At 33.2% G+C, this 14861-nt stretch overlaps 1 long non-coding RNA gene across 3 annotated transcripts; it reads right to left on the bottom strand.

Annotated features, from left to right (window-relative positions):
- Positions 1 to 3023: 3023 nt before the first annotated feature.
- LOC114279030 (uncharacterized) lies at positions 3024 to 7425 on the bottom strand. Of its 3 annotated transcripts, XR_014342912.1 has the most exons (5): positions 6736 to 6827; positions 4597 to 4894; positions 4464 to 4495; positions 3512 to 3569; positions 3024 to 3330 (listed from the first exon to the last, which is right to left on the bottom strand). It is a non-coding gene; the product is annotated as an uncharacterized LOC114279030 (long non-coding RNA). The 3 variants fall into 3 exon arrangements; XR_003635137.2 differs by lacking the exon at positions 4464 to 4495 and having other exon boundaries at positions 3025 to 3330; XR_014342913.1 differs by lacking the exons at positions 3024 to 3330; positions 3512 to 3569; positions 6736 to 6827 and adding exons at positions 6860 to 6881; positions 7139 to 7425 and having other exon boundaries at positions 3576 to 4894.
- Between the last annotated feature and the right edge of the window lie 7436 nt (positions 7426 to 14861).

Here is a 14861-nt window from a genome sequence, read left to right as displayed (position 1 = left end):
TTCTTTTACATGCTGACTGTTTAAAATTTTTGGCACTTGTGGGTCGCCACCACCACCTTCGTGCCATTTTGGTGTCCTGATTTATGGGGAGAGGAACTCCAAAAATAGGATCAAAATTAGTTTTTTTGGTTTTGATTTTGGTTTTTTTTTAAATATTTTTTAGAAAATTTTACTTTTTTATTTTTCATATTTTTTGTTTTTGATGAATTTTTTTAATATTTTAAGTAATTTTTTTTTTCATTTTTAGATACACCTAACATAAATACACTTAAAAAGTAAAATATTTGTGAAAAAAATCTTTGAAAAATTCATTCAATACCAAAAATACAAAAATATATATATATATATATATATATATGAAAATTCAGTACATTTTTTTTATATTTTTGTGTATTTATTATTCTTTTAAAATATTTTTTCATAAATATTTTATTATTTAGATATATTTAAGTAAGGTGTGTCTAAAAAAGTTTTTTAAAAAAATTACTTAAAATTTTTAAAATATTCACTAAAAATGAAAAAATTCAAAAACTAAAAAACTCAATTTAAAAAAAAAAAAAAAACTAAATTTAAAAAACTAAAACCAAACGCACTCAATGATATTTGACCGGTTGGTATAGCTCTTGTCGAAAAACCTGTCTGAGACATAGAGGATACAACTCAAATAAGTGAGCTATTGCAAATTTGTTGATTACAAGCTGCAATTCCACGTAGAGTTGAAATGCTTGATCATTGTTGATAAATCTTCTTCTTTTTGTTTTATTTTTAAAATTATATTTGTCGTTCACTTTTTAAAATAAATATGATTTAAACCTATAATTATTGATATCTAATTATCTTATTTTTTATATAAAATTTATTCTGAACATCTAGTGAACGGTTTAGATTACCGAAATTGATCCTAAAATGAGTTTACCAAACCTAAACACTCTTTCAAATTATGATCAGTGGCGGAGCCACGTACAGGCTAGGGGGATCACGTGTCCCCCTTGATTATGGATTTTTTTTTTATTTTTTTTACATGTGTATATAAATAAAATTTTAAACAAAAATAATATTTATAATATTTGCCAATGGCATTTCTAAATTTATGAGAACAATAGTGATTGTTTTATTGAAAATAAAAAGACTACAACGAATTATATTTTTATGTATAAAAATTTTGTAAAAAAGTCTCAATATAAAGGTAATATCTATCATTATTGACATATAAATATAATTAATCTCACTATATATATGTAAATGTTATTAGAATGTTAGTTATATTTACATGTGAAATTCACCCCTCATATATTGCTTCATTATTGGTTGGTGATATCATACGTCAATAATAACATGATATCACTATTATATGAAATTTTTACTCAAATTTTATAAAAAATTAATTTATCTTACCATTATATAATTTATTTTAAGACTTAAATATATGACTTTTCACATTATCCATGATATATTAGTTATACGCAATATTTTTCCTATCGATTTTACTCGAAATTAATTGTAAAATTTTATTTGAAATACTTTTGTAATAATTTATTTAAGGTTTTGTACTTAATATTAATTTAAAAATTATTAGTATCTTCTTATTGTTGGTTATGGGGAAAAATTTGAAGTTGTAATTAATAAATATTCTTTCTGATTTAGTTTTCTATCTCTGCCATTGATTATGATGACATGAGAAATTCAACCCTTTACAAAAATAAATAAATAAATAAATAAAAAGATGAAAATTGCTTCATAGCTTGAAATTTTAGAGGCTCGAGTGGCCCAAATTGCAAAATGACGTTGTTTTGCAAATCTTTTTTTTTTCCTTTCTTCTCTCTGAAACAAAGAGGTGAGAGAAGAGGAAGAGAGAGAAGAAGAAGAAGAGGGGAACAGAGAGATCTGTATACATAAATCTGTGTATACACACAAAGGAGGTCGCGAAGGGCGACGGTGATGGCGGAGGGGTTTGTGACGGTGATGACGGCGCTGGTATGTGGAGGGTTTGCGACGGTGATGGCGTCGCCGGTGGATAGGAATTCCGGCTTTCTCTTGCTATTCTCCTCTCTTCTCTCTCTATGTGTTCCCCATCCCTTTTCTCTCTTTTTCTATTCTCTTTCCCTCTTCTCTCTTTCTTCTATCTTCCTCCCTCTTTTCTCCTTCTCTCTTCTTCATCTTCTCCTTCTTTTCTCCTTCTTTTTGTTTCAAAGAGAAAACAGATAGAAAAATCGAGATGGAAGAAGAAAAGAAAAAAAAAAAGTGAGTCGTTTTGGCACCTCGAGCCATTCGAGCCAAAAGTTATTTGAGCTACCTAGCGAGATTGTAAAAAGATATACACAATAAGCATAGTATATATGATTTTGGGTCCAACTTGTCTCATGCTTGAGATCAAGACAGTCCAATCCAGTCTAGCCCATGGGCCCATGTTTTGGTTTCATTTCGATAATCTGAACCGTTTAATGTGTAGAACTCGTCGAGTACTATATCTCTGTAAAAATTCACGTTGATCGAATATCGATAGCTATTTGATCAGATCAAATTTTTGTCAACCGTTTATTTTTTCACAATCTATTTTTGTATACAAATCTAATCTGATCATATAGCTATCGATATTTGATCAACGTGATTTTTGCAAAGATATAGTACTCGACAAGTTTTACATATTGAACGATTCGAATTATCGAAATGAGACCCAAAAATATGTCCATTGACCAGATTAAACGATCCAATCTTGATCTCAAACATAAAACACTACAAAAAAAAATACTTTTTGCGACCGTTACAAACAGACGCAAATAATAAAAATACAGTCACAAAAGACTTTTTGCGACTACCCAAGCGACGGCAAATGGGGGTCGCAAATGTAGGGGTCGCAAATACTTTTTGCGACCGCAAAACAGCAATCGCAAACTATTTGCGACCACCTAACCTACTTATGGCAAGTGATGTTTTGCCGTCGCAAGGAAAAAAAAAAAAAAAAAAAAAAAAAAAACACCCTACAATGTATTAGCGACCATCTTACTACCATCGTAAATAGTTTTCAATGACATTTATAAATAGTGCATCATTATGATTTAGGATCTTTCCAAAAATCTGACTACGTTGTACAAGCCAAATCCAAGTGAATTTCTATTTATTTTATTTTTTTTTGTCATTTTTTGTGCTTGAAACTCTTAATGTTCTTCACAGTCATTCAACTAGGCTAAAAAAAAAGTGTTGGATTAGAACAAAATAATTCTTGTTATAATCCAATTTACTGAGAAATGCTTTTTGCTGCCTCTGAAACTTCCCAAGCAGAAGATCAAACCTCAACAGTTTTCTTTCTCTAGCCATCGACATTTTTTGGGCCTACGGAAACAAAAAGCAAAATGAATTGGAAAGTCTCAATATGAATTTTTTTCATAAAAAGGAAATAATGAGCAGGGCCAGTTGTCTAAAGAACTAAGGCCTAGTTAAAGAGATAACAGTAAAAGTAAAACAACGATTCAAAGGCTTCTCAAAGTCATCATATAAAAGGAACACAACTCACCGAACAAAAATTTAAATATATGTTCCAAAGGGTTAGCATTCTTGGTAAAAAAATCCTCCTAGAAACATTAAGTTGAGGTGGCATGTTAGTACACGAAATTGGAGCAGCAAAATAAAATTTTATGGATGACGTGCAGTTCCAAAAAAATTCAAATGAAAGTAAAACTAACAGGAGTGCAGAATTTTTCTAACCAGGGATAGGCAAATGACATATGGTAGTAGAAAGTAGAATAAAAACCAAAACAAGCAAGAACAAAAACATATATAACATAGAAAAATCAGGGAAACCACTAAACTTGCAAAGGTGCTATCACAAACAAGGATACATATAAAAACAAGCTTCAATGGAGGATCAAGGGCTTAACATTACGAGGACATGGCGAACAAGGCATTGACATATGTTTTCTTTTTAAGGATTTGGATCTCCCGAATAAGGCTTTTTATCGCATTTATAGGTCCGCATACCCAAGATACCTTCTACAATTTCAACTATTATCAGGAGTTTATTTGTTGATTATGGTGATGTTCCTATGAAACCACAATGGTTACTTGAACAAAATAATTTGAATACAAAACATGAGCAACATAGAAAAAAAAAAAAAAACACTTGCTCTTACATGAATAACAAAATTTCTTTTAAGATAAAAAGTAAAAAGGCAGGCAGTTCCTTTTACAGTTTTGAATTCTTCATGATAATTATTTAATTGTTTAATGTAGCTAGAAGATGATACAAAATATCAAACAAAGAAATTTTGTGTAACTAAAGGAACCAGCATAATGTTTAGTTGTTTCATGGAAAATATTGGAATCTTCTCCGTAATAAAAGCATATCAATATCATATGAAACTCATGTTCTATTGATCCATTAACAACTATTTGTATCCCCTAGATAAATTTAATCAATATTCAAAAAATCAACAACCAATTAAACAAAAGTTAGGAGTTGATGGCACCTTCATAGATTTATACACAGAAAGGTACGGTACTGCACTAAAAAGAACTAAAGAATATCAGAGATGCATTACAAACTTAAGATTTCAAACTTAACTCAACTTTGAGGAGCAAAAACAATTAGAAGAAACATACATCATTTCGAGCAAGAATTGTTGGCTTGAATTCTCTTGTGCCCTTGTTAACACCCTATTTACATTTGATAAAAAGCTAACCAGTGCCTTTATCTTTCCATGCATCATTATCTGCTGGATCACTTGACTAATATAATAACCACAAAAATTGTCCCATTTCCAACTTCTCAATGTTGAAACTCAACCAAATGGATGCTTTATTCTTCCACCTTTGCAGCAGGATGCTCAACATCTAACATATTGAGTATTATAGCACCATCATTAGTAATTGTTACATCACCAATATCATCAACTAGCATCTTAAACACAAAATCGATAAATGAAGTGTCAAGCTTCATATATTTCATTTCATCAATTTGATCAAAAAAATAAAAACTTGAAAATTGTTACATTAATAACAAATTAATGGTCATGTGATGCCTATTTCCATATTAATGCAAGGGAATGTACTCTTTACCAAAATACCAAGTTACCCCACTTGCTAGTGAGATGGATAATAAAGCAAAAATGTTAAAAGATGCGTACTAGGCGATTAAATTATCCCATTACCATTATGGTGTAATCTTAATCAATTGCACAAAAGATCTACCTTTTCACTAAACTGACCCAGGGAAAAAAAATGTTTTAAGACTTTCAAAAACTCATTACCAATACTGGTAAGCTTAAAATATTGAAATTGCTGATCTAATAGTAAAAGTTGAACTGAAATTAAAAGTTTAAGGGAGAGATAGATAGACATAGAGAGTAACTCCACAAACTGTTAGAATCTGCAAATCCAAATTAGAAATAAAGAAAGAACATTCAAGCATACAGCACATAACCAGTCCTTACCCTTTCCAAATTTAAATTGGAGTTGAAAATTTTCAAAACCCTCTTCACTTCTTTACTGAAACTAGAATGAAAATGAGTTCTGCTCAAATCAAGAAAAACTCTCATATGTTCACTCAAAATTCCTAAATGAAAGTGAGTTCTACTCATTCTTTTACTCAAATCAAGAGTCATAATTTTACTCAAAATTTTGAAGGCCACTTTCAAATTTGTTGCTATGCTATTAAAAAGGTTTTTTTACTTAAATTTGAATTGAAATTTGAACAAAGGCAGGTGATGGGGAACCTAAAAATAAAACAAGAAAATGAAAAGCAATTATGAATCCAATTTTCTAGAGAATCAGTTGCCTCCTCTTGAATGTCGCACAAAATATTAAGCCAAATGAAGATCAAATTCCAGAATTTACACCTATTTTTCCAATGATTCCTCCCTAGAGCATGATAATAACAACCCAGAATGATATACATGTAGAGAGAGAGAGAGGTGGACAGATAATTTTCTACAGAAACATCTGTCTTCACTCAAATTTTGCTCACTATTAAGCTAAATAAAACTCAAATTCTAAAAATAACACCTAACTTCTCAATGATTCCTTGCAACACCATGTTAAGTAGAGATAAAAAGAGAGGTAGAGTGATAATTTCCTAGAGAAACTGAAGTTTTCGCTCTAATTTCACACATAATTAAACTAAACAAAGCTCAAATAACAGAAATAATTCCCATCTTCCCAATGATTCCCCGCTAGTGTTAACAACAACCTAGAATACAATACATGTAGAGAGAGTAGAGAGAGACGACTGATAATTTTTTGGAAAATTCTACTATACACACCCTTTAAAGTGGTATACCACCTAGTTATGCTATTTACTTTTTTTGTTATGATTAATTTTTTTTTTTTTTAAGTTATGACAATATTTTAATTATAATTTATGAGATTTTAGCTATGGTTTATGTGTTGTTTAATTATGATATATTTTTAGTTATAACGTGAAAAGTATGGTGTTATACTATTTTTTTCTTTTTTCTACCCACAATTTCCCTAATTTTCTGGAGATACAGCAATCTTCGCGCGGATTTTGCACCTAATTAAGCTAAATCAAACTCAAATTCTAGAATTACATCTATGTTCCCAATGATTCCTCCCTAGATCATGTCAACAACCATATATATGTACAGAGGGAGTAGATAGAGAGAGAGAGAGAGAGAGAGAGAGAGAGGTGAATTGATATTAGTTTAGAGAAACAGCTATCTGCACTCAAATTTCACACATAATTAAGCTAGACAAAACTCAAATTCTAGAAATAACACCTACCTACCCAATCATTCCTCTCTAGATCATGTCAAAGCAACCTATAGCGATTCTGAATTTAAAGAGCTTGAATACAAGAGAGAGAGAGAGAGAGAGAGAGAGAGAGAGAGAAAGAGAAGCTACGCACCTTCGCTGGTTGATTTTGAGATCTACAACAAAGGTTCAAGTGAAAGAATCAACATAATAATCACAAGGAGAAAAAAATGAAGAATGAAGAAGTTCGGGAATATTAAGTTTATGGTCCCCTTTTTCTTCTTGTCTCAAAACAATGATCAATTTCAATTGGTATGTAAAGTGAAGATAGCTATAGAATATTGTATTTAAGAAGCTTAATCATAAGGGGACAAATAGGCAAATGACCCTGAAGTATGAGCATTATACAAGAAAATGAATGTCTAGTACTTACTTCTTTTGATAGTCTCTCGATCTCAGACGTATAAAAATCAATTGCGTCTGCACTCTTCCCCGAAAGGCCAAGAAAACCAGTATGTTTAATGAAAAACATTTTCCTGACAAGATGTTAGTATTCGTAATTAATAGTGAGATATAGCATGATGTAATTTCCTTCTAAATTTGGCAAATTAATACCAGTTTCAAAATAATCAAATTTTCATAGTCATTGGAATACCTTCACATAGGGACTTTTTGATTGGTTTCTAGCATACTTGAGCTGATAGTAGTCAAGCCAGTTGTGCTTACTTGACCAGGAAAAAAATGCTTCACAAGCTCACTATCTGATTCATCAAGGTCTGGTGGCATATTTCTGAGAAGTACCTACATAAAAATGTGTAAATTCACAAATTAGTAAAAGACACAAAGTTAGTGACAACTTCAGATTGAAATACGAAGTAACATTACCTATTATTATTACATCATGGCCTCGTTTGGAAAGTGGTTTTTTGACTTTTTGGCTATTTAGCTATTTTAGTTTTTGTGTTTGAGAAGATGGATTGAATTTTTTGTTTGATTGTCGTATAGGAAAATATGTTTGAAATGATATGGGAAGGGCAATGACAATCTTTTGAGAGTTAACTGCATGCCTTACCTTTAGATAGTTTTGACAATTTTGTGCGAAAAAATGTGTTTCTAAATCAACATTGCTGCCTTAAAAAAAGGATGCAAATCGACAGAAGCGAATGGATATAACTTAATCATAAAACTTCATGAAAGCCTAAAAAAGATGAGTTAACCTGAAAGAAAATTTAATTACTTCCTATTCTAAGCTAAATGCTACATGTCACGGAGAAAAATTAATTATTAAATTAAAATATGCGAAGAAACTGTAATTTTACTTTTCCCTTCTCTCTCTCTCTCTCTCTCTCTCTCTCTCTCTCTCTCTCAATATTGTCTTGTTTCCACCAACAAAAAACAAACTAAAAACCATTAAATTTTTTCCATAAACTAAATAGAAAAGGCAATTCCCACAAAAAGCACTCAAGAGCAAATATAAGGATCAAAGTTCTATGGAGAGGATTCAGCATATTTATACCAAACCAAACCAAACCAATATATTTATGGCAAAAGAAAAAAGTAACTTAAAATATATAGCAAATTTAGCACAGTCTTGCTTACCTATGTGATCCAATTGGAATGTTCGAGATAGAAAGCTTATCTACGTTGCTGTAAGTTAAATTAGAATGCTCTAAAGTTCCATTGGTATAATTAACTAGCACCATGACTGTGAAAGCAAGGAATGCAATAGGAACACAAATTTTAAGTCTACATTGGGAAAAAAGGAAACATGATCAGCCCAAGAAAGCAGAAAGAAACTAACATTCTCAAACTCATGAAATTATCAGAGAAAAAAAATTCATATGTGAATTTCAAAAGAGTCTGCCACATAGGACCAAAATCAATCCTCTATAGAACACTAAAGCAAAATAGAGGAGTCATAAAATCAACATCTCTATCAATCAAATATAACTCGAATCTTCTGAATATTTCATAGGTATATGTATAACTCAAATTTCAGATTCTACATGAACATGGATCTCAGAATAACACAATTCGATTAACACAAAAAACAATTGAACAGTACTAATTTGACATTAAAAAAAAATAAGAAAAGAAAATTTAGAAATTGACAAACTCAAATCCATCTAAAACAATTCCACAACCTTGAGCAATTAGATTCAATTTTCAAAATCCAATTCACAAAAAACTCAATCAAATTCACCGGCACACATTTATATCAACAGCAACACAATCTTTGCTGACTAACATTTAAACTTCACACTACACAATCTGAGTCATACTTCATAGATACCCGTAAACATGTATGTATAGTTGAAAAGCCTAACCCACACTTCTCCTTAAAACTCAGGTATTAAGGAAAGGGAAACTAAAGCCTTATAACTAACACAGATTAAGCAACTCTAAGCGATGTGGAACACATTCCAACACACCTTCCTAAACCACAACACACACTAGCTAGACACATAGCCCACCAGTCACAGGACCAACTGAGCTTTGATACCAAGTTGAAAAGCTTAGCCCACACTTCTCCTTAAAACCCAGGTATTAAGAAAAGGGAAACTAGAGCCTTATAACTACCACAGATGGGACAATTCCAAGCTATATGGGACATATTCCAACATGTATAGGCACAGAGAGAGAGGGAGATTGAGAGAGATAGAAATTGGGAGAGAGAGAGAGAGAGAGAGATAGATTCATACCGTCGAATATCTCAGACGACAATGACGAGTGAGAGAACGAGAGAGCAGAGCTATACAAGTCTGTGATGCGTGAGAGAGAAAGAGAGATTAGTGTTTGAATTTTTCTAAAACTATGACAAATATAAGGGAAACAAGTAAAAAGGATAAAATAAATATAAATTTTAAAAAAAATGAATAAATTAGTTATTTGCGACTAAGGCCTTGTTTGGGAACAGGCTATTTTAATAATTTTTTGGCTTTTTGGCTAAAATATAAGATAAAAAAAACTAGTATGTTTGGGGTGACTTTTTAGTTTTTTACGAAAAGATGTGCAAAAAGTTGAGAGAAAAAGAGAATCTTTGCCTTTTTGGTATAAATTATATACTTTTTGACTTTTTTAGTAACTTTTTAACTAAAATATTAACTTGTCAAACGAGACCTAATAATCAAATAGTCGCAATCTATATAATAAGGCAAAAGGGTTTTTGAAAATGTATAAAATGTATCAGAGATACATTTTAAATCAATGGCCTATATCAATCTGAGTATATATCAATGGCTTAAATCTATGGAGTTCCCGCCCAAACATTTAGGCTTCCACTTGCCCACGTCTCCTCTCCCACCCACGTCTCCTTTCTATTCTATCTTTATCTCTCCCTCTCTCTGTCTCCCTCTCTGTTCCCACCCACGTCTCCTCATTCTCTCTTTATCTCTCTCTCTGTCTCCCTCTCTCTTCTTCTTCTTCTGTTAGTAATGGGCGCCCATGTGGCATGACCATTAAAATTTGATTTTGAATCCTTATCCAAATAGGTTTTGATTTTGAAATCAAACCTATTTAGGATAACCACTCTTGAAACAGACGTTATCAGTTTGAACTGATATAGATAGATATAATATATTAGATATTATCTGTATCTTAACTGATATGGATAGATATTATAATATATTAAATATTTGTTATATGGTTATGGGTAATCCAAGAGAAACAACGTTGAGTCTGTTTCAACCCATATTCTGACTCTCTCCCAAGAAACAACGATCAAAGTCATTTTGCACTGTGGTTTGTGTGGGTGATATTCACCATTGTAATATCACCCCACTGCTGGGATTGATTGATCTGATTCTGGAAGCACGTGATTTATCCACGAGGTTCAATCATCAAAAGGTATGATCTGATGATTTTATTCCGCTGCATGTTTTGTGTTTTGATTTACATTGGTATCAGAGCCATTGATGGATATTTTCGTGCTTTCTTTTATCATATGTATATTTATAAAAGATAGTGAGATCCAAAATATTTCATTTTTATGATCATTAATGTCATTTTTTAGAGCATAAATGATTTTATTTTGGAAAAAGGAGTCCGGCAGTACAAAAATCGGAACTGTCAGTACCCTGGAAGGCGGCGCGTGGCATTCACGCGCCACCACGTCGAAGCCACGCGCGCCCACGCGCTTCCACGCGCCTACACGCGCTGGATGCCCTTCTGACGCGCCTGCACGCGCCATCACGCGCGCGTCGGCGGTGCTGTCTACGCAGGCGCGCCGTCCGCGCCCGCACGCGCGCCGCGTGCGGAGCCGAGCGCCGAGCCGAGGCTGAGCCGCGGGCCGAGCCGAGGCTGAGCCGCGCGCCGAGCCGATCCTTGAGCCGACTTGCGCTGAGCGGCGCCGAGCCGAGCCGAGCCGTTTTTTCCGCGCTGGCTTGGCTCTAAGGCTCTGTTTGTTTGTTTTTTAATTCTGAATTGCGTTAATTGGCCATAATTTATTCGTTATAGCTTTGTTTTAAGCATGGTTGGTACCCTTAGACTCAGAATTAATTTTTCTACATTCTATAAAATTTTGAAAATTTTACGAAAATAAAAAATATTTTTTCTGTGTTAATAATTCATTTTTTATGCTTTAAAATGATGCTGGTATTGCATAGATAATTTTCTGGGGTTGAAATTTTTATTATGGACTTCTGAAATGTTTTAATATCTACTGGTAATATTGTCTCATTTTATCAGTTTCTGGATTTTTTATTTCTAATTTTATGTGTATTTATTAGTCATTTAAAATTCCAGAATATTTCAGAAAAATTTCAGAATATTTCAGAACAATGTACATTTTAATTATGGCATAATCTGAATATTGTTTCTGTTTACTAGTTTCTGGATTTTTTATTTCTAATTTTATGTGTGTTTAATTAGTTATTTAAAATTCCAGAAAATACCAAAAAAAACCAGAAAATTTCAGGATGATGTACTTTCTGTTATGGCATAATTTAAATATTGAATACAGCATATTTTTTTGGGTTTGTAATATGTTGTAATTAGAAGAGCATGATTATTTATTTATTTATTAGAATTCCATTATTAAATAAATATAGCATGAGTTATTTGTAGATTTACATTAAAATGCTATTGTATGGAATTTATCATGCTTTGTATATGCCATAGTCAGTGGGAGGTTATTCGGTTGAGAGAAATCTTTGTAGATTAACTCCCGAAAACCAATATTTTGCGCATAAATTAAACTAAATTTTGGATAATTGTCACTTGTGGCGCAAGAGATGATTACGAGCATAGCGGATTTTCGATCTTGCGACTTGTGTAATATTGTCACTATTTAATTTAGATTTTTGCGGCAAAATTATATTATGCTAATCAAATTAATCCCAATGCGAATTTCTCTCTAAATTGATTTAGCTTATGGAAGTTAATTTGGTTGACCTAGACTTAGTAGAGATGTTCAAATGTGAACAAACTAATCCCATTCTTTAGATGAGAAAAAGTCTTGGAGACTTTAGGTCAAACCTTAATTGAGCCAAAGTAAGGAAACATGACTCAAAGTCGCCGTGTTTTTGTTGCCTTGTTTGGCACAATAAAAACTAATGTGTGCGCTATAGTTAGCGGCACGCTACATAGTTTTAGTTGGCGAGTTTTGGAGTTATGAAATTAGTAAGCCCTCAATAGATCTGTATATGATCTTGACTAATGAGTTGCGCGGATTGACTTTGTAATTTGACTTGTAAATAATGTTACATCATTGGATGAAGTAACATTCAAGAGTCACGTCATCCAAGAAATGCGAGCTTAAATAAATTAGTCATTAAGTGTAAGACGAGTAGCCAGTACGAGCAGTGTTTTGCTCTCTACCCAATTATTGGGAGTGGATTGAGCGAAATTTCATGCACTATAATAGTGTGCGTTGAAATATCACGTGAAGTTAAAAGATTAGCGCTTAGAAGCTGCAAAATCTATTAACACTAAGTGAAAAGATTAGCGCTTAGTGGCTGCAAAATCTATTAGCATTGCCAACTTGTCTAAGTGTGGACACTTACTGTTTCCACACTTGAGTGTGAAACATGGATGAGGTGCTTCTTTGTGTGATTCCTTTACAAGGCTAACGTTTTGAATAACATTTACCACTAAGCGCAAACGTTGCAGCATAGTAATGAAAAGGTTAAGGCTGACAAGGTTGTTATGACTCTAAGAATTTAACGCATCGCTTGTAAGAGCATTGTGTTGAATTAGACTCTTTAGCCTAATTCGCGCTTAAGTTACTTCAGGAGCTATCATAGTTGATAGCTTATTCTCTCCTTCTTGTGGATAGTAGAATTAATTGCAAGTAACTATGAAGCGAGAAATAGAGATGGCAACAGGAGTATCGTCATCTTTCAACTAGATGTATTAAAGTGTATGGAGAATAAAATTGACTTGAAGGTGCAGGGGATTAGCACTTACTAGTTAAATTTGCGACTTAGGCGCAGTTGATATCTCCATGACATCCTTTTTATGATCTAGTGAATATGACTTAGTCGTGAGTCATTACCTAGTTGGGCCTAAACCTTTAAAACTTGTCTTCGAGAACTCACACATTAAGATGATTGGAATTAGTTTATGACATTGGTCATGAACCAGTGGCTTATTATACTTAATCACATTAATGAGATGATGACATGATGGTTTGAGTAGGCCTTCTCGGGCCCACTCGCTTATGACATCCTGCTCTCATGTGAATGTGTAACTTTGTTCGCAATGGGTGCGCACAAGTAAGTAGGAAAGCCGCAGAAGGTCATTTGTTTTGGCGCATTTAGTCCACTATGATATTTTGTGACTAGATATGTGTGAGGGTACAATAGCTAAGCCTCAATCTCAACACATTTATAGATTACGATACGCATCTGAGTCAAGACTATTTGATCTCCCATAAGTCAAAAGTTTTGAGATGATTTTTGACATTGCACATATGAGGTCGAGATCAATTAGATAAGAGTTTTTTGTGCTTTTAGTTTTGACCAAGGTGGCGAGTATCTATTTGAGTTATTTTTTCAGAAAAACTCTGTGAAGAGAGATGGATGCTTAGAACATTGATTATTCCTAGTACTCAACAACACACTGGTGTAGTAGAGATAAGGAATTAAATATTGTTAATGTTAGGTAGATAATGGCGCAAAATGTTTCCCAATTGGGAATTGCACTAGTTTGTTGCCTATATCCCTAACTAAGTGCCCTCCATATCAGTTTTTACACTCCATTTTGAGTAATGGGTTAGCAGAGAGCCATCTATGGGCGATCTGTAACCATTAAGCAGCTTATCTTTATTCTACTTCTCATAAGATTGCGAAGTTAAGACCTAGGGTTCTATAGCGCATTATTGTATGCTGTCTTGTAAACACAAAGGGTCGTGTGGCGCATTATTGTATGCGGTCATGCAAACCCTCCGGGTCATGTGCATATAGGTAAGCAGCTTTGTGGTAGTGTAACTAAGTCACATAAAGTTTTATTAGTAAAGGTGACGTGAATAGAGTTTTCGGAACTCTATAAGATGGAGAATTCCAAGCATAGCGCTCTATGTAGCCTAGTTGAGAATGGAAAGAAATTTCCAATATCCTAGGGACAGTGGGAGCGATGTGTCTACTAATGGATTACTCCATTAGAGCAGAATACTCTACATTTTTAGTTGCGTGGTAGCAAATGTGAAAATTTTCCACGTCATCACTGGGTGATTGAGAGGGAAACATTCATGATTGCTCCGCAAGATGATAAAGAGCCTAGGATAATGCCTAAGGCTCTAGTCCCCTATTTTTTGAAAGTGGATCAATGCTGCGCAGTTTAAGACAAAGTCTTTGAGGATTAACCATTTTTTATAATTTGGTTGACTTTCCATTATGACGCAAAACTGTTATAAAGTTATGCGTAATTTGGATAGTCATTTTTGAGGCATAAGGCTCGCTAGATACCGAATGGTCGCACCATTGAGGAAAGTGTAGACCATGAGAAGACTTCCTCCTGGGGAGTGAGGTTATTTTGACTTAGGCTATAATTGACATAAGTTCGGAACATTGATTTGTGGACACTGTGACCCGATTTCTCATTAGAGAATTGGATAAGTAGATCCGTAGGGATTTACCTTCTGCTTTTATGGTGAAAAGTTAGGAGCGCAAAAAGGTTGCTAGTTCCAATAAATCTTTTACAAGCAGTTATCCAAACAG

This window comes from Camellia sinensis, chromosome 1, assembly GCF_055761805.1.
Source record: "Camellia sinensis isolate YWXY chromosome 1, ASM5576180v1, whole genome shotgun sequence".
Lineage (NCBI taxonomy): Eukaryota > Viridiplantae > Streptophyta > Magnoliopsida > Ericales > Theaceae > Camellia > Camellia sinensis.
Note: the sequence above shows the minus strand (reverse complement) of the source record. Positions and strands in the feature narration are given on the sequence as shown.